Here is a 21,519-nt window from a genome sequence, read left to right on the forward strand (position 1 = left end):
TTATTCTTCGCCGAAGTAAAACAAAACTCCCAAAGAAAGATGCACTAATTTGTCTCTCACCGAAGCCGGACAGAGTAATGCAACAAATTCCATCAAAGTCAGACGGACAACACTCCGAGTAGTTCCTCGCCAATCAACAATGATGAACTATGAAGGTCCTTCCATCGCCGCAGGAATTTTTTTCGATCTTATTGCTTCAAGAGTTGGTTATGACATCGCGTGCATCTTCTCGGTTTGATATCGAGACCATTTACATCCTCGTGCAAACCTAAAAAGAAGAAAGAAAACAAAAAAAAATAGCATCTATGAATGTTGTCCGAAGTCGAAGTGCCGGATTGTGTCACCAACTTTGAAAATTTATTCCAGCCAATCCGGAAGGAATGTTGCTTTGATTTTTGGATATATCGTATCTTCTTTCTACAGAATCAGGTTGCTCGTCATTTGGAAACTCCAATCTCAAGATATGGAATTTTCCGTGAGACTGCACAGTGCTAAAAAAACAAAAATGCAGATCTGGAGCTGAACTTGAAAAATTAATTCCCGTCAATCCAGAAGGAGTTTTGCTTTGATTTTTGGATATGTAGTAATCCTACGAGTGAAGCATATTCAGAATCAAGCCTCTTGTCATTTGGACACTCCAATCTCAAGATATGGAGTTTTCCGTGAGACTGCACATTGCTGAGAGAAGAAAACACAGATTTGGAGCTCAACTTGAAAAATTAATTCCCGTCAATCCAGAAGGAGTTTCGGTTTGATTTTTGGATATGTCGTAGATTTCAATGTCTTCTTTCTACAGAACCAAACCGCTCATCATTTGAACTCTAGTACACCAAGATACGAACAACTATACACAGATGTGTAAAACTGCCAGATTAGGGGCGCAAGACCTTTTTCCTACTTGACGTTCATGACTTCTCTCCCTCACGTACCACTCCGTAATCAAATTTGGGCAGTTGATGGGATAAGAAATATTGCAGCCTTCAATTAAATCTGAAATGTGCTCAAAGCCTTTATGAAGAAGAGAAAGTGCTTACATATTGTTTGTGAATGGGCTCTTTAAATAGCTTTTGGAAAACTTCACTTTCTTGGAAACAAGAATATGATTTGCTGGAAGAATATTTTGCTACTTAATTGAGGAAGATTTTTAAGCACCAAATCAGCTTTAGTTTCCTTTAAAGCTCATTTGCAATTAAACTTTACAACATGTAATGAGTTGTACTTTAGCCATTTGATTGGTTAATTGGTGGAAGATTTGGAATACATTTCCTTTCTCTTCTTATGGTAAGGAATTGCATATGATTCTACGGTACATTTTTGACTGCGAATTCATTGAGAACAAAAGTAAGTTGCTCTTTGTTCCAAATTGAAGAAGATAAAAAATTGCCGGAGTTACAAGTTTGTCTTGGTTCTCTCTTGATAAACCGGACGACACGTAGTAAGCAAGAGAAATGGCTCCAATCTGCACATTTCTCGTCTACAATTTCAGCGAGCCTACACCTCGACAAGTCTTTAAGTAGGGGGCATCTATAGACATCGAAATTTTAATTAAATTAATCCATATAAAAGTTGGATTAAATGTTAAGTTATTGACATGTTGACCAAGTCAAATTTTGGTTAATAAAGTCGGATTAATTATTTAAGTCAAAATTATACGACTTGAATGAAATCCAAATTGCATTTGGGTTAGTCCATTAAGTTGACAAGATAACTCAACTTCATGTTCTTCAAGCACAAGGTCGGCTAGAATTTCAGAGCAAAAATACCTGTTTCAAATACATCTATATAAAGGGGTCACATACCCCATTTTGAAGACAACTTGACATTTGAAATTGACACACCATCTTGACTAGAGGCAAAGGAGAGCAACGACATCTACATAAGTCTTCTCCAAAGTGCTGCTCAAAGTTCTTTCAAGATTCAACAACAACAAAAGTTCATCCTTCGTTCGAGAAAGATGCTACATTGGCCCTCGAATCAAGACGAACAACACGGAGATAAGAATCAAGGGATATATACATCCAGAGTTGTACTCACAAAAATATCAATAAAATAATTTTTTCACACATTTATTTTATGATTGCAGTTATTTATTTTCCGCTGGCAAAATTTATTGCGAACATTGATGTTTACCAAAAGATAAAAGTTTTCCTGAATTACGAATTACTCATTACTGCTAAGAAAAGTTTAGATAGGGACAAACTAACTACCACAAAATAGAATCTTGTCAAGTTCATAAATCTGTCCATATTCAGAGAATTAGGCAAAGGAAATACCTCTTTCCCCTACGACCTCTAGCCAATAATGCGGCAGTTCGGGACATGCTGCTACTCTGATCAAACCAAACTCAAGCTTTGAGAAAGGAGGAAAAAGAAAAACTTGAGAGGGAACATTTTAATGGTAGAGTTCCTTATTGTTATGATGAAGAGTGTAGAAAATTACAGAGTAAGATGGATATTATGCCTAATAGATACTAGTTGCACTCATGATGAAAATATAGTAAATTCGATTATAAAAATATAATTTATATCACATTTTTCTATTGTATAATTAATTTATTTTAATGGCATGTTAATCATGTTTTGTTGGTAAGTCTTCATAATTATTAAAAAAATTTAGTCGTAATTGAATAATTTTTAAAGAACAAATTATTTATGAGGAAGGAAGTTTTGAAGGAGAATTAGCAAATACAAAGGGACACAATATTCTTTACACTAAAGAAGCAAAATTTTGGAGGTTTAAAACAAATAAAGGGTGTGTTTGCTATGGAGAAAATTTTTAGAGGTTTTTTTAAAAATGTTTTTCAATTTTTTCGTATTGCATTGGTAAAATTTTTAAAAAACATTTTCTCTGGGAAAATAAGATCATTAAAAATGAGGAAAATGACTTCATTAGTGGAAGTAGGAAAATTAAGTTTCACAAATGACATTCCACATTCATTGAGACTTCCCTGCCCTCCAATACACCTCATCTTCAATACCCCACCCTCATAGCCCCCATCATCACCAGCCACCACATCCCCACCCCCACCCCACCTCCCGTAATACTTGTCTAGATTATATACAATTGATTTTAGGATAATATATTTTGCTTACATACGGAACACGTTAAATAAGTAAGAACACACTTGTTTATTTGAAAAACATTTTTAAAATAATATTTTCCTTCACAAACACACCCAAAGAGTAGAATATGGGGTACTAAGTAGTAAGATCTAATAAATGTTCTGATTGAAAACGAAACAGTGACTCCAAAGTTGCATAAATTTTAGCAAAATTTATAATAACAAATAATGTTAAAGGCACACCCTCAATTCTTTTTTACTTATCTCTCGTTGACTTGACACTTCCCTTAAGAAATTATTTAGTAGAAGTAAAATATTCTAATTAAAATTTAAGTTCGACTACTAATACTCTATAAAGGTACTTAATGATAACGGTAATATAAGAAGAATTATTAAATCTTTCGTGATTTGCTAAAATAGGCATGTAAAAATATGTTTTTAGTATGACGTAAAAACGGATGGAATGAATAATTTAATAAGGGAAAACAAGAAATTAAAAAAAATATACATGGTCCAATTTCAAAAGGCCCAAGTGTCATGGCTATGAAAGAGAGCAAAAGCAAAAATATGTAGGATAAAATCCACCACGTGGCGCAACATCATAGGACAAAACATAATGTGAGGACTACAAAAAGTCCCATATTGGCTCTTATATATAATAGTAAAATGGGGTGGCTTTTCATTAAAAGGTTCAAGGAATACGTCACCTATATTAAGTAGTCAATGTGGACGCAATTACATTTCAGCATTGCTAATAGTCTGAATTGCCCTGGAATCTGAAATAAATGTCAGGAAGCAGCCATGTCTATAACGAAGATCGTCATATATATTTTTATTTAAAGTCTATTTTTCTAGCTTTTTTAGATGCGAAATCATTAATTACTATTTTATAATCGTTTTGCTCTAACAATTCCCTTTCAATTAATAATATAACTAATCTATTCAATCTCTCTTGAAACATTTTTAATTTTGAAAAATATCTTTCGGTTGAGGCAACATTTTATATATAAAATACATCTTTAAGAAAAACATGAGACTCTAAAAAACTTGGGACCCAAGCGATTATTTTATTGGGCTTATAATCGAGCTGCCCCGGACTATCTTTATATGATGATGAAATATCTAATTAGTTGTTGGATGATTTGAATGCGCATCTTTTTCTTCTGTGGTGCCCATTTTCTCTTCCCATAAGTCATTATCAAAAAATGGAGCATCTTAATATTATAGGCAGCTATCTGTCAAGTGACTCCATTTTCATTTTTTATTTTAAGTTTCTCCTTTTTTTACTTTTTATTTAGTAAAACAAGATATCCATCAAACGTATTTGATCACAAAAATAATCGTTCCAGCATCCACTTTCAACAATGTATATAACTTGAAATACTTTCCCCTCCTTCCAGTTGCGCAATAGTTAAGGAAAACATAGACGTCTTTCATAAAATTGGTTCCATGCTAACGTTCTGTTCAGTTGATTTAGACTTGACATCACCCACCCCTACCTCACGCTTCAACTAATAATAATAATAATAATAATAACGGCCAATATTATTCATGTCTTATTTGCCGTGGTGCTCATTTAACCTCCGTTAATAGTTTAGCAGTTTAAAAAAAAAAATGAAAGGAATAAAAAAATATTTTTTTGGTAACATTGACACGTGGCAGGAAAATTTGGATTTATATTTTTTTAATAGCTCCGTTAGCTGAAATTTAAAACAAGGGCAAAGATGTGCCCTTTTGGTAACGGCGAGGACATTAAACTGCCCAATTTTTAACTGAGTGTAAATGTGCTCCTTGGCGAATAATATAGGGGCAACTTTGGCCCTTTAGCCTTTTTTATTAATATCTCAGTTCTACCGAGCAGTGTTTTAAAAGGCAGTTTTGGGACTCGCCTCGGGGCTGCCTTCCTAAAAGTTCTTACACAAATTATGTGTCAAATCCCTCAGTTAACATTATTGACCCTCATGATTCTTTAGTAAATGAACGATGCGTAATTGTTTTCTTCATCTATAGAAATAAGACGATTAAAATTAACTCAAATCACAAGTAGTAGTATCGCATATTTACTACATGAGAACACCGTGAGGGTGAACATCACTTAACATATCTTTTAAGAATAAATAGCCGTATTTTACATCTTCACTTGCCATTAATCTTCACGTTTTTGTCCTATGTCTCAAAATTATCATTGTTTATTATTTCGCTATTTGAAAGTAAATTTATTTTTATTCATGAAAGAGTGCTGTTTTAATTATGATTTGATAAAGTTTATTGATTATTTTCTTTTAGGAAGGTAAATTGCATAGTATATATGATCGTAGTATGCTTTGAGAAATTGTGATTCTTTTATTGTTTGTAAGTTAAGAGGTTAGAGTTGATTTGCATCTCATAATAATTTTTAAATCATTGCATTATTTATACTTGTAAAATCATGTTAGAAGTTTTGTTTTCTATGAGTTTCTTTAATCATGTTTTAAATTTGTAAGACTATTAATATATTTTTTATAATTTTTGTGTTATTATACTATTTTACTATATTATAATTTAAAATTTAACGATTCATGGGGCTTACGTCCTGTACCTCGGGACTTACGTCTCGCCCAGTACTAAGTTAAACGCCCGGCCTCACGCCCTCATCTTTTAAAACACTGCTACTGAGATATATAATTGAAAGTCAATATATTGTACTACCAACCCATTTCCCTTTTATTTTATTCCTACTTGGGTGTTACAGCTCCCAGATGACTAAATCAAAATAAGAAAATTTATTAACTAACAAGAAGTTGCTCGAGGAATCCGTGTTATACTGGTGTTTTTTTTTTTTTTTTTTTTTTTGGCATATGTTGCAAAAATAAGTAAGCTTCGGTTTACGGCCACGGCAAATAATGTATTTTTCCTTGCAATATTTATATTGCAAGCTTCCAGAATAAGTACCATCGGAGTCAACAAAGAACTTGTGACGATTCGATATATATGATTTATTATTAATCCAACAGGATAACTAAATTGAATATATAACATGAAGTCACACATATATAATTGTCATGACTTGAATGCCACATACTTCTTTGTTGTAGTACTGAAATCATGACGATCCGGTTTGTTTCGTGACTAATGCAACAAATTAAAAAAACTAGGTTGAACATAAGACCAAATCATACCAATCTGTACTTGCATGCCACGACTCGAAATGTATCTTTTCCTCTTATTTGTTTGTAGCTTTGGAATCATGACAATTCAATATGATTTATGAGTAATCTAACAAAACCGATATAATATATCATGAAGTCATATAGGTCTGTCATGACTTGCATGCCACTATTTTGAAATTTTATTTTTATTTTTTAGTTCCTCTTATTTATTTGTCACATTGAAAACATAAATTAATAGGATGTCCATAGATGAAATAGAATAAATAAAGGAGAAATATATATAGCTTGAATAAGAAGAAAAGAATTGGCCTTTTTTTTTTTGTTGTTGTTGTTGTTGTAATTCTAAAATCATAAAAGAGAAGTAATACCATGGGTTTAATAGAATAAAGGGAAAAGTATTCAAAACACACTCAAACTATGGCCAAAATTGCCATAACACACCTCAACTTTGCGGGGGTCCTATGACCCCCCTGGACTTATTTTTTGTGTATTATTTTCGCTTTCAACCGGTGACCTGGACTAGCAAGTGTAGCTACTCTCCTTCAGAGCGTAAGAGATGATAAAAACTATATGGACCAGTGTATATTTGCCACATGGCCGTCCAAATAACGTTTTTAGTTCCCCGAATCCAATCTTAAATCCCCACAAACGGCTAGATCTTCTTCTCTTCTTCCACATTGAGTTCTTCCCCAAATTTTTTGGTAAATTTCTTCTCTTCATGTTTCAAGTCTTACCCAAGATTGGATTCTTACAATTTCTTTCCCAAATTTCTGATTAAAATTCGGGTTAGCTATGGAAGAAACAAGATTGATTTGAATAAGCTTTGTATGGACAATGAAGATCCAATGTTGAATGAGGAGGTGCGATGCGGTCATGGTGTGTTGCTCCCATTGAAGACTTCCGGTCGACAACAATCCCGGAAGAAGATATTGGTCTTGCCCCTACTATGGTTCGAAGAAGTGTAAATTTTTTCGATGGAGGGATCTTTCCAAAGTTGATGAAAGATCGAAATACATTATTCCAAAGTTGGTGAACAAAATGAAGGAGATGCATGGAGAATTAGCTTCAAAAGAGAAGAAAATTAAGGAGATGGAAGAAGGATGTGGAAGTTCGAAATTGCCGAGATGTTGAAGGAGATTGAAATGGAAGAACAATCATCTCAAGTGATATGAAAATGAAGGAGATGGAAGAACAATCAAGTGTGATTAATACTGGCGAAATTGAAAATGCAAAAGAGATAAAATCGAAAAAGAAGGGGATCAACAACTTTAGCTCTAATTTGATTTTCACATTTTGTATCTTGTTTTGTTTTGCTAGTTGGATCAGTTGGTTAATGCGAGGAAATGCTTCAACTTGTCATGACCAATTGCCTTAGTGTTTCTTGTATTTTTGAAGTTGAATGGTTTAGTTTTGTGCTTGATGTTAGGTAGGCAGTGCTTGGAAAAATGTCTTTTGTGTTGTGGTTAATGTTAGGTAGGAACTACTTTTCCATTTTATTTTGTCTTGTGGTTAATGTATGTTAGGAATCCTTTCTAGTTTTCTTTTGTTTTGTGTTTAATGTAAGTTTGAAATTGATGAATGAAATCCCTTCTAGTTTTCTTTTGTTTTGTGTTTAATGTAAGTTTGAAATTGATGAATGAAATCCCTTTAATTTAGAAAGCAAAGGTGTTACATGTGCTCCAACATAAACCTTGCTTAAATTGAAAACACGGAGACCGCCTAATCTATTTCTATGATCTCCTATTTTTTTTCAACAAGGAAGTGTATCCGGTCTCTAGCAACACGAGCCTTGAAACACAATATATCTCCCCGTCCCGAATCCGTTAGCATCTATAAATTCTTTCCATCCTTGATAGAGCACGTATGAGCACCAACTTTGTATTTCATTTTGTACGCGCCTCTTTCGTAAATTACAATGACTTCACGGTCATCGTACGGGAGAAATTCAAGAATGCTACTTGGAAGGATCTGCGAAAAAACATGTGATTACTAAAACTAAAATAACAGTTCAAAATAACAAATAAATTAGACGAACACTTAGGAAATCATCCTTTTCGACATATGATTTGGTCAATTGTTTCTCAAAATAAGCTACCATTTTCGAATTAAGGCTCATGTTAGAGGTGTGTAGAATGCTATTTCATAGTATTAAAGTGCAAGGAAAGCCTATATTTATAATGTGTTTTGCAATAAATTCCCCACTACTTAACCCCCAACCACCTTAGCTGTTGTTGACCACCTTTAAATCCGGTCAAAAGCTTGACCACATTTAGTTTGCAACATTAATTTCGTTCAAAATGCTTGACCAGATTTGGTGAGCAACATTAATAGCTTCAAATGCATGACCATGTATTTCGCTTTGGTCCATAAACTCAGCTTTGAAAAAGAAACAATTTCGCCCAACATAGGTTGCACATTCTCGACATTAAACATGCGCACCAACAATTTCAAATAGAAACAGACATTCCTGACATTAAACATGTGCACCGATGTTACTTTTGAAAGAGACGGACTTAATAATAGAAACAGACTTCGCTATATATAAACAATTGCACCAATATAAGTTTGTACAAAAGTAGTGCATCACATTCATGATGATGCAACATTCAAGTGCAGTAGCATAATGTCACAAAACAAGCATCTAAGCCATGCCTACTTTAGTTTGTTTATGAGCCGCAAAAACTACCAACTACATTAACTTGTTCTACCAACTACCAACATTAACACTACTTCCATGGATCCTTTGTCCACATGCGAGTTCCTTGTCACTTTTTTCCTTTTATTTACCCTCATCTCTTCAAGCCGGCTTGATGTCATTGTCGCTTTGCCCTTCCACCTCACTCAGCCTTGCTTTGTGACCAAGGTCCCCAAGAATATCAAACTCGACCTTATATGCTTTCTTGGAGCAACATCAATTATCCTACTACTTGGCAAGCCATCTTTTGTAGACAAAGCAAAACAATTGTTTATAGTTAGTAAACTCACTTGCAACAAATATACCCAATCCAACAAATATTTCAGCTCTTACATTGTATGTTGTAAATCCATTTTTGCGACAAATATACCCATTCCAATGTACTCCTAGGCCTTTTGTAAGGGTAGTTCTTCCTCTTTCATCATCAACAAATTACACACTAGAAGCTTGAGAGGTTTTTCTTGGTCTTCCCCTCCTCACATTAGACCGAGAAGCAAGCAGTTGATCGAGTGCATTGGTTGCGGCAGTGCGTACTAGAAGCTTCCGCAGGTTTTCTTGGTCTTCCCCTCCTCACGTTAGACTGAGAAGCAGCAGGTTGATCAAGTGCATTGGCTGCAACAGGTGCAGCATAACTTGTTGCATTTTCAAACCATTTAGCACTAATGGTTGTCCTCCTTGTTCCCATACCTCTTGTTGGTGCTTGAGAAGTACTCTTTGGCCTTGCACTTGCTGTTGTTGGTGCTTGAGAAGTACTCTTTGGCCTTGCACTTCTTTGTTGGTGGTGCTTGAGAAGTACTCCTTGGCCTTTTGCATGTCTGATATCACAGTGTAGTTGCTGCCATCTCCCATTCCCAAATCAGCTATCAACAATTTCAAAAACCATGTCCAAGTGTTCTTATTCTCATATTCCACTATAGCCCAAGCAATAGGGCAACATTTGATTATTAGCATCTTTAGCAAATGTAAGCCTGGTTAGTTGTCCTTTGGTTATTCCCTTTAAGAAACAACCATCCAAACCAATACATTTCCTACACCACCTAAAAAGCATTTTTTCAAAGCATCAAAGCAAATATAAAAACTTTCAAACACCAACCTACCACTTTCACCGCAGTCATCAACCTTAACAACACAAGTACTCCTAGGATTAGTCCTCAACATTTCATCCCTATAGTCAAATATTCTTCCAAACTCTAACACATGATCACCCATGATTTCTTGGAGTACTTTAGCTCTAGCTCTCCCAAAGGGTTTTTCCAACATGTATATTAAGTTCTTCCCAATCAACTGCCGAAACTTGAAAATCCTAATGTTTCGTCGTTTGCACCAGAATTCTATTCTTGTAATGTTTAGACAAGAACTTAGCATTGCACATGTAATTTCTAGTAGTCTTGACACACCTATGTTTAGGATTGTAGGTTTTGATCATGAAATCATTAGTCTTCTTGTCAAGACTTGCATATAGCGACCATGGGCAGCCATCCCTACCTCACCCTAACCTTTTTGGGCTCATTGACAAATTTCTCTAAACGCACACACCCCTTTGAAGTGCATATTTTGTAACGGATCCCTAAACTCATTCACATCCTCAAAAAACCATCCCCAACTCCCATCACTTTTTCAACGAGTTTGTCAAAAATTATCCTTCTCACTAGCCCTCTCAGACTCGACTCATCATACGTATACGATTCAACACTATATGCATCGAACCGACATACACCGGCTCATCCCCAAGAACCTTACCTTTCAAGCTTATATCGGCGGTGGTTCATCAAAGCCCGGATGCTGACCAACTTCACTACGGGGAATTTCTCCGTGGTCATTTGGTATCCTTTCTCTTCTTTTCCTCCTCTGATATGACCTCCTTTCGACCCTCAATTTATGCACTCTTCATGAACATCATCACTTTCATGTTCAAGATCATGTTCATTAAAGAGTTCGGCTTGGTCGACTCGAAGTATCATCAAAGGATCCAGTCGGATTCAAGAATAGAAATTCACTACTTAATGGGTCTTCGAACGTAGCGGTTTATTGGTTCGGCAGTCTTGCAGATTTCAAGAGTGCTGGTTCTTTATTAAAAGCAAACCCATCCCTTCTTGGATACCCCCATCCCTTTCTTTATTAAAAGGCCGTCAAAGATTCCTCATGGGGCTAGTGTATTCCAACAAAGCAATGGGACCATCTACATTATCTAAATTATCAACCATGTGACGGACATAGATTTCAATAGTATCCCCATTTTCAAAACTTTGTGAAATTTCGAAAATGTCCCTATCGGTTGGATTTCTACAACACTATCACTATTAGGTCTCCTAACACAAAATGAACAACTTTGTAGTATACCCTAGTTCTTTAATATAATCCCTTAGTTCAAAAAAGGACATCCTATCCACATCAATATCCAAAAACTCTGTTATTTGTCCACCCTCATACTTTGGTTGCCCACTACTAACATCCAAAACCCCACCATGATACCATCTCAATGTTACTAATACAAACCCACTCATACACCGAAATTACAATTCGATGAATAGTACAAACAATCGACCACACATATACAATAACAATAGATGGTCAACAACAATCACAACCCACACACACATCAAATAACAACAATTAAATTCGGACTTCGACAATACAAGGCCAAACGATGTATAAAATCACATTTTGGGGTGAAAATAAATTGGACGCAATTACAACAAGAATACTACACGACATAAGATTACACATCTCTTAACCCCAAATAACCCCAATTTAAACTAGGAAAAACCCATAATTTGTTAACAAACCCTAGAAATTCATACGACAATTCCACAAATCCTATCTAATATAGAAAAAAATAAACTTTATGCGTACAAATACGACAAAGAACAAGACTAACTGGTATTTTTTTCACTACAAAAGCGAAGATAAATCGACGATTTCGGGTCAAAATCCACCGCGATGTTACCACCTAAAGTTAGTTTAACTATGATTCACCGATTTGCGGTTTAAAATGGTATTTGAGTGATTAATATGGCGAAATCGAGTGGAAGGTGAGAGAGAATTTTGGATTTCAAATTTTGGAAACCAAAATAATGAAAATGACCGTCGATTTTAATTTTATGAGCGCGTGCATACACTCAAACTCGAGTTTGAGTGACTTTGTCCGGTTGAAAGCGAAAATAATATACAAAAAATAAGTTCAGGGGGGTCATAGGACCCCCACAAAGTTGAGGTGTGTTATGGCAATTTTGGCCATAGTTTGAGTGTGTTTTGAATACTTTTCCCTAGAATAAATAAAGGAGAGGTACGTGAATAATAAAAAGGAATGAGATTACTATTACTATTACTACTACTACCTATATAGAAGGGACAGTTGAACTCCCAATTTAACCTTAGTCAAAGGTATTTTAGGATTTCACTTTAGTGATTGGATTATCCACTTGTACAGCCAGGCTTTGGTGCTGTACTTTTCCTTTGATAGTCAGAAAAAACAAAATCTTTTTTCTAATTACCACATCTGTCCTTGAACTTAACCAGCTGCTATAAGGATATTTTAGATATTTAATCTTTTTTGTATGTTGCAGCCTATTGTACATCATGAATTAAAAATAGAACAACCTAATTACATAAAGAGGCTCACATTTTTCAATTATTTCTCTTGGCCATTGGGTTGAGCAGTTAAAGCTCTTTGGGCTCATACTCTCATGTCAGCCGTAATTGTCAAAAGATGGTATAAAAATGGCCCCACAAAAACTTGCTTTTTCTCGTTTTTTTCTGGCTGAAGGCCATATTTTCTATTCTATACTAGATGGTGATGCTCGTGCTGTGCACGGGCCCAACCCAACACTAAGATCTACACATCAAGTGCAATCTAGATGTTCATTCTTTCAAATTAACAATTTTGATATAGTTTAGCACAAGGAAGGAAAATTGCCGATGTATGTACTTTTTATACCTAGACATGTGCTTCTCATGCAAACAGTCTCATGTGATATGGTTTAGCAAAAGGAAGGAAAATTGTCGAGGTATGTACTATGTTCATATAATACTTGAGACATGTCTTTGCTCATTCAGTCTCATGCTTCAATTGAATCACTACAGTTGCATCCCAACAGAGCCAACATAAAAAGGCCTTCACCAAAAATCAGCCCATGTAATGGGAATCTTGTCCAACTGCTACATATGAACTTATCAATGCCATTGGTAGTGCCTGGTGGAAGATTTCCAGATAAAGACAACACTCACTTGCATAGATGTTGGAAAGATGACATATCTTCACTCTTCAGCTTTCAAAATCTCCATACCATGCAAACAACTACTTCAAAGAATCAGGAAAGGTAGGAAAAATTAAAAATCTTATCAGCAATGGTTTTCAGATGTAAACAGCATTTGAAATTATCAGCAAAAGAAAAAAGAAAATGCTCCGACCATGATATATGAAGAATGAACTCATACGGATTGATGAAATGATGTGAACCTCTAGCATAATCAGTAAAGTAGTAAACTGTAATGATGTAAAAGTATATTCTAACACACATCGGCAAAAGCTGTTAAAAGGAACTCAGGGATGCTCGTGTTTTAAATTTCTAATAGGCAAACAATTTAAAGGGTTGCAAAGGAATTCTTGGATGATAACAACGTCCGCCGAATACACTCGACTTTCTCTTTCTTTCTCAATTCCATAAGACAAACGTCATTTAAACGATAAAGTAACAAAAAGCCTATCCTTTGGCAAGGCTCATAACCTTGAAATGACGGGTTCAAATCCCGTCTCCACAACATCTTGTTTTGCCAAACTTTTTAACTAAGCCAACAAAAGATTACTCTTCTTGTCATTAAAATGCCAAACGAATGATGTGATTTTGAGTTAATAGACTGCCAAAATTACATATTACTTCTTAAATGTTTTTCATCCCTATATTTCATATAAAACAGACAGAATAAAGGAGGAAATGCACATGCTTTCCCTGAAAAAGGGAGAAAGAAACATCTAAAGTTAAAAGGGGGAAAAGGTATACAATCTTATTCATGATTATAAGATTTCGTCTCTGTACAAACCGACCTGTGTAATTTTATCTCCAAAATTGAGTGAAATACAAAATAAAAATTGTGCTAACTTTTTCGAATAACTGCACTATGGCAATTACATGGTAATATTGAGAAAATTAGAGTAAGACAACCCCATAAAATACTCATGACAATGGCGAAGAACACACTAAAAGCAATCTTACCTCTCTATATATCGTCACATTCAATAAAAATGATTGTTAGTTGTTCCCAGAGATTCAACCTTTACAGAGCATACTACCCAAAAAACAATCACCATTGTTGTTGGGGAAGAACTCCAAGTTTAGCCCTAAACTCTTTTCTCCCTCACGCCCAACTCTCCAACACCAAAATAGTCAAGCAAATCATAAAACAAAGTTCTTGTACAGATTGGTAATGAACAAAAGCAAAGAATAAAATTTGGACAAAACTTCAAGGTGTATTCTCTGAGAAGTGAAGAGAACTTGTACAGGTCCCGGGAAAGAAAAGAAACATAGCAATTGATCTTTTAAGTTCTAGAGAACAAAGAGAAGAAAAGTCACGTGGATTGAGTAAGCTTTGTGTTTACCCCGGATTTCGATAACAATTAAATTTGTAAGTGAGGTATAGGATATGTGGGTGAATTTTAATCTATTTGGTTGGTGTGAAATGTCTATGGAGTTGCTTGTTGCAATATATATATATATATGTGTGTGTTATTGCTGTGGGAATGTGTATTGTGATTGGTGATTCATGCCAAATATATATATTAAGTACTATATTATATTAAATGAATAAGTAAAGCTAAGGAAGAACACCACAAAATTTGGACCAAAATCTGTGTGAGAGAGAGAGAGAGTTTCAATATATTTGACTATTACAATGTTGAGATCTGAAAAAAGCTAACTTCAAAAAGGGGAAGAATGTCCTCTACTTATAGGTATGCCTTATGGGCCATGAATACAATACAAAAGCCCTTATGAATAAAGAAACCCTTAAAAAGCTAATGCAGGACCGTACGGTCTGACACCCATACGGTCGTCAGTGCAAATGGCAGAACAGTTTCCTGACGCGTGGCAACATCGCAACCGGTCAACCGAACGCGTTGATCTTGGATCCGCGTACCCGAACCAACAGACACTCTTTTCTTGTCTCGGGTCAATTGTATCCGGTACGATACCCTGGTGTGAAGAAAAGACCGAACATGCTCGTGCTCATTTGGACTTACCCTCGTCTCCGGATTCACCGGTCACACATTGACCCGATTTTTACCGTATACAGATAGTCCCCACACTTTCCGGATCGTAGTTTTACCGGAGTAACGGGAAGTGGATAAGTCCCAAAATCGGTGGTTCCATAAGCTCGTTCTTATCTTCAAATTTGGCGGGAACAGTTATGTCACGTCTTCTGACTTAGGCCACGTGTCTCGTCTCGAGTGGTCGACCTCGGGAACCGCCTTAACCCATATCGCTTCAAATCACGTCTCATTAATTATGGGACATGCGTCACCTCCCGATTGGTCGTTCTCTGTAACCGCTACAGTGGAACGTCTATATAAGGCCCAAAGCAGCTCATTTTTTCACTTTCACTTTCACTTCTCATTCTCTACTTCTTACTTCTTTGCTTATTTGATCGTAAAAGCCTCTTTGTTATCTTCTTCATTTGCTCTGAATCTTCAAGGTTTTTTGCATCATTCAACTGCCTCTTCAATCCTTCTAATATTCCTCTTTCATTGTTTCGTTCTTGTCTTGAATCTTTCATCTGCCTCTTCAAATCCTCAAATTTTCATACCCATTCTTTTATCTTTAAAATGTCAACCAACACCGATAACACCGATTCTGCTTCCCAGGACGTGCCCTCGGTTTCTTCTCCGAGAGCCGAGCCTGTTTCAAAACCCAAAGGTAAGACCTTTGTGGAACCGACTGCCTCGGACATAATACCATCCAGACCCAATTACAACCATGAATTTGACGTTGAGAAGCCATCTCTTATCGCGGCTAGGGGTTTCGACGTAAGGCGATACCCTTAGTCTATTACGAGGATCTCCTCCCTCAGGTCCGGCTCGATTGTGGATGAGATAAGCATCCGGTGCAAGTGTTCACCCCCGGGCCCGACGAGTCTATTACCGACTACAGGGAAGGTTTTCTGCACATTTACACGTATCCGTTCACCCTCAAATTCGATCCTCCAATTGACCCGGTTATTCTCGAGATATTCCGGACATACAACGTGACCTTGGCCCAAATTGGGCCAATTATCTGGAAGATCGTGGCCTGCCTCCGCCTACAGGCCAATAACGCAAAAGGGAATTCACGTTGGCGCACTTCATCCGGTTGTATTCTCCGAGAATCTTCCGAGGGGGTGTGATAAAGGTAGCCAAACGAGGCCGGAACTCAATTCTTTCCAAACTCGACGAGGATAGAGATCGAGGATGGTTGGAACGTTATGTCCGGGTAAGGGCCACAGACATTATTCCGGTTGATCACATGCCCTTTCCGGAAAAGTCGAACAATAGACGTAAGTCTCTCAGTTGTCTCCCCTCTATAATTGTCTTTCCTCTACACTTTTTCCAAATTTGCCCCCTTACACGCATATGTGATTTTTTTTAGCCGAGGCATGGATACCTTCAGCTGTCCGGAACCTCCCCGAGTGGGTCGAGACAATCATTAGCCAATACCCTCATGGTGAACGGACATAGGGTGACCTGTCCCGTGGCCGGTGGGTCACCCAAAATCATGGTAATCTTTCCCTTGATTCGGTACTTATTGCATCCTCCCATTTTGCTTTTTCTTTCTATAACTCCTTTGGTTTCAGGCTTGCCCAAGGGCTTGGTGGAGCCAAGACCCAAACCAACGGCTGAGCCTGCCGCACCGGCTCCTGAATTTGATACGACAGGGGCATCCCGGCTCATTGCTGCAGCCGGAAAGAGACAGAGAAAGCCCTCGGCCAAAGGGCAGAAACAAAAGAAGAGGCCGAGGAGAGCAATATTCGGACCCTAAGGGATGAATCAGAGTCCAATATTATGATTCGAAGGGTTGGTACGGGTCCCTTCGTCATCTCTATTTCGGAGGAAGAAACTACCATTCCGCCCCCGCCTACAGCTGAGGAAGGAACTTCCATCCCGACCCCGCACACAGGTGGGGAAGAAGATGTTCTTTTTCCGATTCCTCTAAGGTCCATTGAATTTATCGACATTTCAGGTGATGCTTCGCCCGAAGAGGCACCCTTGGTGAAGAGGCCTAGAAGATCTGGACCATCTTCGGACATCGAGGCCGAACAAAGGGCAGAGTCGGCCTCGGATAACGAGGCTACAATGGTTACCAGCCCACTGCCCGGCAGCGACCAAGCTACTACATCCGAGGCACCCGTATCTACCGAGGCTGCTGGAGCCGTTCCGGCTTCTCCTACTCCTGCATCGAGGTCCGATAACCTGGACGACATGTTCTCGAATATCCCTCCTGCAACCGGGGAAGCAGCTGGGTTCGGACACCTTCCTATTCCTCGAGCCACGAGGGCGGCTAGCCGGTCCACCGAAACGGGTGCGAGGGATTCCCTTGTAGGTATTTTCCCGGCCCCCAGTGTAGAACCGAGAAGGACGAGGTCGGCCGTGATCACCGTCCCCGAGGATTGTAGCTTTTTATCCCAGCCTGTGGGAGTAGCAAGTTATCTAAGGCCTCTCATTTTGGATTCGGATAAGAGAAAAATGGCCGGGGTTCCTTGGCAGTGCCTTATAAACGAAGGCATGCATGCGGGCAACCGGGTAAACTTTTCGTTCATCTTTCCATAATATTGATGTGCGATTTTCGACTCTTATTTATTCAATTTCTTAACTCAATTTGCTTCTTTTTCTGTAGAGTGTTGTGCTCGTTAATGAGGGCTTTGTCCGTGCCCAATATGAGGTTGACGACTTAAAGGGCCAGCTGGATGCCCAAGGCCGAGAAACGGAGAAGTTCCAATTCCTCTGCGGGAGAGAAGAAGATCCGAGCGGCCGGGCCGCTGCTCTTCCCAACCTTCAATCCGAGCTCGAAGCGGCAAAGGCCGAAACCCTTCGCTTGGAGGCCGAGTTGGCCAATATGGTTGAAAAGAACTGGCTCCTTGAGGCGGATAATGCCGGTCTTAACTAAGACAATGCCCCTTTTATTATGAGGCTTGGTGAACTCGAGGCCACTATTTCCCAACTTCGGAGTGAACTTGACTCGATCAAGGCTGATGCCGTGAGGATGGCAGAAAGGCATCACCAGCTTGAATCCGAGAGCGCTAATGAAAAGGAGAAGTTGAGGGTGGCCGAACAGAAAGCCGAGACTCGAGCTCGGATTAGTAACGAGCTCAAGAACAAGCTTGAGGAGGCTACAGAGGCCAATGATGTGCTTCAGGATGAGCTTGAGTCGGCTAATCAAATTCAAATAGTTCTTCTTGAAGAGAGATCCGAACTAGAGGCTAAATTGAAAAAAGCCGAGGTCGACTTAGAAGAGTCTCTTAAAGACATGGAGACTGCCGAGGCTCGTTCTACGATTCTGATCGAGTATGAGCGGTGGAAATCCTGGATGGTTACCCTCGAACAGGTTGAAAAAGGGTTAGGGGACCTCCAGGCTCGGATACTCGAAGCCAAAGAAATGGAGGAGAGGGCCAAGAAGGCTCTCGATGCTGATTCTGAATATTCCGAGCAAACGGTTTCCGAGAACTCGGGTTCGAATAACTGTACTATGGCAAGTACATGGTAATATTGAGAAAATTAGAGTAAGACAACCCCATAAAATACTCATGACAATGGCGAAGAACATACTAAAAGCAATCTTACCTCTCTATATATCGTTCATATTCAATAAAAATGGTCATTAGTTGTTCCCGGAGAGATTCAACCTTTATGAGCCTACTACCCAAAAAACAATCACCATTGTTGTTGGGGAAGAACTCCAAGTTTAGCCCTAAACTCTTTTCTCCCTCACGCCCAACTCTCCAACACCAAAAAAGTCAAGCAAATCATAAAACAAAGTTCTTGTACAGATTGGTAACGAACAAAAGCAAAGAATAAAATTTGGACAAAACTTCAAGGTGTATTCTCTGAGAAGTGAAGAGAACTTGTACAGGTCCTGGGAGAGAAAAGAAACATAGCAATTGATCTTTTAAGTCCCAGAGAACAAAGAGAAGAAAAGTCACATGGATTGAGTAAGCTTTGAATTAGCTAAGATGACCAATCAGAAAATTGCAGAGGTACATGAGTTTCATTTACTCTTGGAGGTACATGTGTTTCTAGATTAGTACTACTAAACAGGCAAAGATAGGTATCAAGCATTGTTGCAACAGTCTTTTATTCAGTCTGGTTGGTGCTCAGAGCTTAGATATGTAACTGATAAGGGGGAAAACATAAACAAAAACTGAGATACTCAAATTTACAAAAATTATATTATCTCCAAACATAAATCTATAAACTTTTTATTTAATCATTACATGTAGGTAGTATTGCTTCTAACATTGCTAATTTGGGTTCATAATGTTCTTTTATGAAGCATTTGTTGGTATATTTCTACCTTTACTTTGCAAGATTGCTTTCTTACTTTGATAAGGAATAATGCTACTTGTCTCTTTCCATCTACATTAGCTCCTTGCTTTTGAGGTAAAGTGGAACAGTCACATTACTTGCTTTCATAAATTTCTTTTACTATGCTTTAGGTATAGTGAAAGGATTATAGTTGATGTAACTTCAGTTGGTTTCTCTTTGTACTATATGTAACTTTGTACTGTGAAACATAGATAATTGAATGACTTTCTTACCTTAAGGTATAATGTGCAGAGGGGCGAATCGATTTCAAGAAGATTAGCTCATCTTAGAATTTTTTTTTTTTTTAACTATGCAAAACTGCATTTAGTAGGGTTTGATCCCACAACCTTAAGGGATTAAAGGCAGCACTTAACCAATGCTCCATTCAGTCCAGTTTGACTATGTATTCCTAGTTAATATTAGATATATTTTAAGGATTATATACATAATATACCGATTTTTAATCGGGTGACCATGAGTTCACCTGACCCATATTTTAAACATGGATTCGCCCCTGAATTAATGTGAATGGACCCACTCGAGGGCAGCATGCACAGGAGTCCCCTTCTCCACTCGTCCAGTTATCACTTGTGTGGATGGAAGAGAAGAAACTATTTCATTTGCCAACACTTTCTTGAAGTGATCCAAGTCTATAAAAAATAAAAGAGAACTCACTGCATACAGAAGTAACCGAAAATACATTAGAAAATTAAAGCCCTAGAATCTAACTTACTCGGGCTCTTCGAAAGTTTTGTCACACCCGTATCGGATCCTCCAAAAAATACACTTCTGACACGTACCCGACGGCATTTTAGGAGAATTCGAGTAACATAGCCTAGAACAGGGAAAAGTGTAATTTAAACCAATCTCAATGTTACTATATGGAATGAGCTATTTCTCACAATTATTTCAATTGTTGATGTTTACCAAAAGATAGAAGTTATCCTGAATTACGAATTACTCATTACCGCTAAGAAAAGTTTAGATAGGGACAAACTAACTACCCCAAAATAGAATCTTGTCAAGTTCATAAATTTGTCCATTTTCAGAGAATTAGGCAAGGAAATACCTGTTTCCCCTATGAATGTCCTCACCTGTCAGAACACTAACGCAAAAAGGGTGAGAGTGAGAGTACGACCTCTAGCCAATAATGCAGCAGTTCGGGACATGCTGCTACTCTGATCAAACCAAACTCAAGCTTTGAGAAAGGAGGAAAAAGAAAAACTTGAGACGGAACATTTTTAATGGTAGAGTTCCATATTGCTATGATGAAGAGTGTAGAAAAGTACAGAGTAAGACGGATAGGCCTAATTGATAAATGAGGTGGCGTTCCATTAAAAGGTTCAAGGAACACGTCACCTATATTAAGTAGTCAATGTGGACACAATTGTTTTCGGATTAGTATAGTTATTAACAAAAATATCTGAATTATACTGATTTGACTATTTTTTATAGTAAAATTTTCACCAAATAACTACAAATAGCAAAATATAAATAGCATTAGCTTCTACAATAGTAGGTTTGGTATCTTTTGTGCCGTGCTTTTTATCCATCAGAATTATTTCTTAATATGAAAAATTTAAATGATAAGTAGCATAGATTAATATTTTAAGGTCAAAGTGTTACCATCGTTATGTGGATTACTTGCGCTAATCACAATCAAATTTGTGATTATAATAATAGGTTATTACATCAGCTGTATTAGGATAAATTTTTAAGTTATGATAGAAGAATTCCCTGACAGATAAAAAATAAGAGAAGATTTCAAATAGTTTAGGACTTAAATTATGATAATAAGTTCATATAATAGTAAAGTTAAACTTAGAGAAAATTAACAAAAAAGGAGGATTTAGATTGTACCAAAAAAACATTATGGATATTTTGATAGATAATTCTTTTAAAAAAATCGATATAGTCAATTTGTATTTTCTCTTTAAAATTCTTTGTACTATACAATGGTGGAGGGGGAATAAGGGAAAGGAATGCTACGTTATTAATGGGGTTTGAACTCTTCAATTCAATGATGGAAGATAGGGAGCTCAGCAATTAAGCCAACGCTCAATTCTTT

At 37.3% G+C, this 21,519-nt stretch overlaps 1 long non-coding RNA gene across 1 annotated transcript; it reads right to left on the reverse strand.

Moving 5' to 3' along the window:
• Positions 1-12,747: 12,747 nt before the first annotated feature.
• Positions 12,748-20,736, reverse strand: LOC132029424 (uncharacterized). Its single transcript, XR_009407802.1, has 2 exons — positions 20,521-20,736; positions 12,748-13,202 (listed from the first exon to the last, which is right to left on the reverse strand). It is a non-coding gene; the product is annotated as an uncharacterized LOC132029424 (long non-coding RNA).
• Between the last annotated feature and the right edge of the window lie 783 nt (positions 20,737-21,519).

The sequence above is a fragment of the Lycium ferocissimum genome, chromosome 9 (assembly GCF_029784015.1).
Source record: "Lycium ferocissimum isolate CSIRO_LF1 chromosome 9, AGI_CSIRO_Lferr_CH_V1, whole genome shotgun sequence".
NCBI classification, from domain to species: domain Eukaryota; kingdom Viridiplantae; phylum Streptophyta; class Magnoliopsida; order Solanales; family Solanaceae; genus Lycium; species Lycium ferocissimum.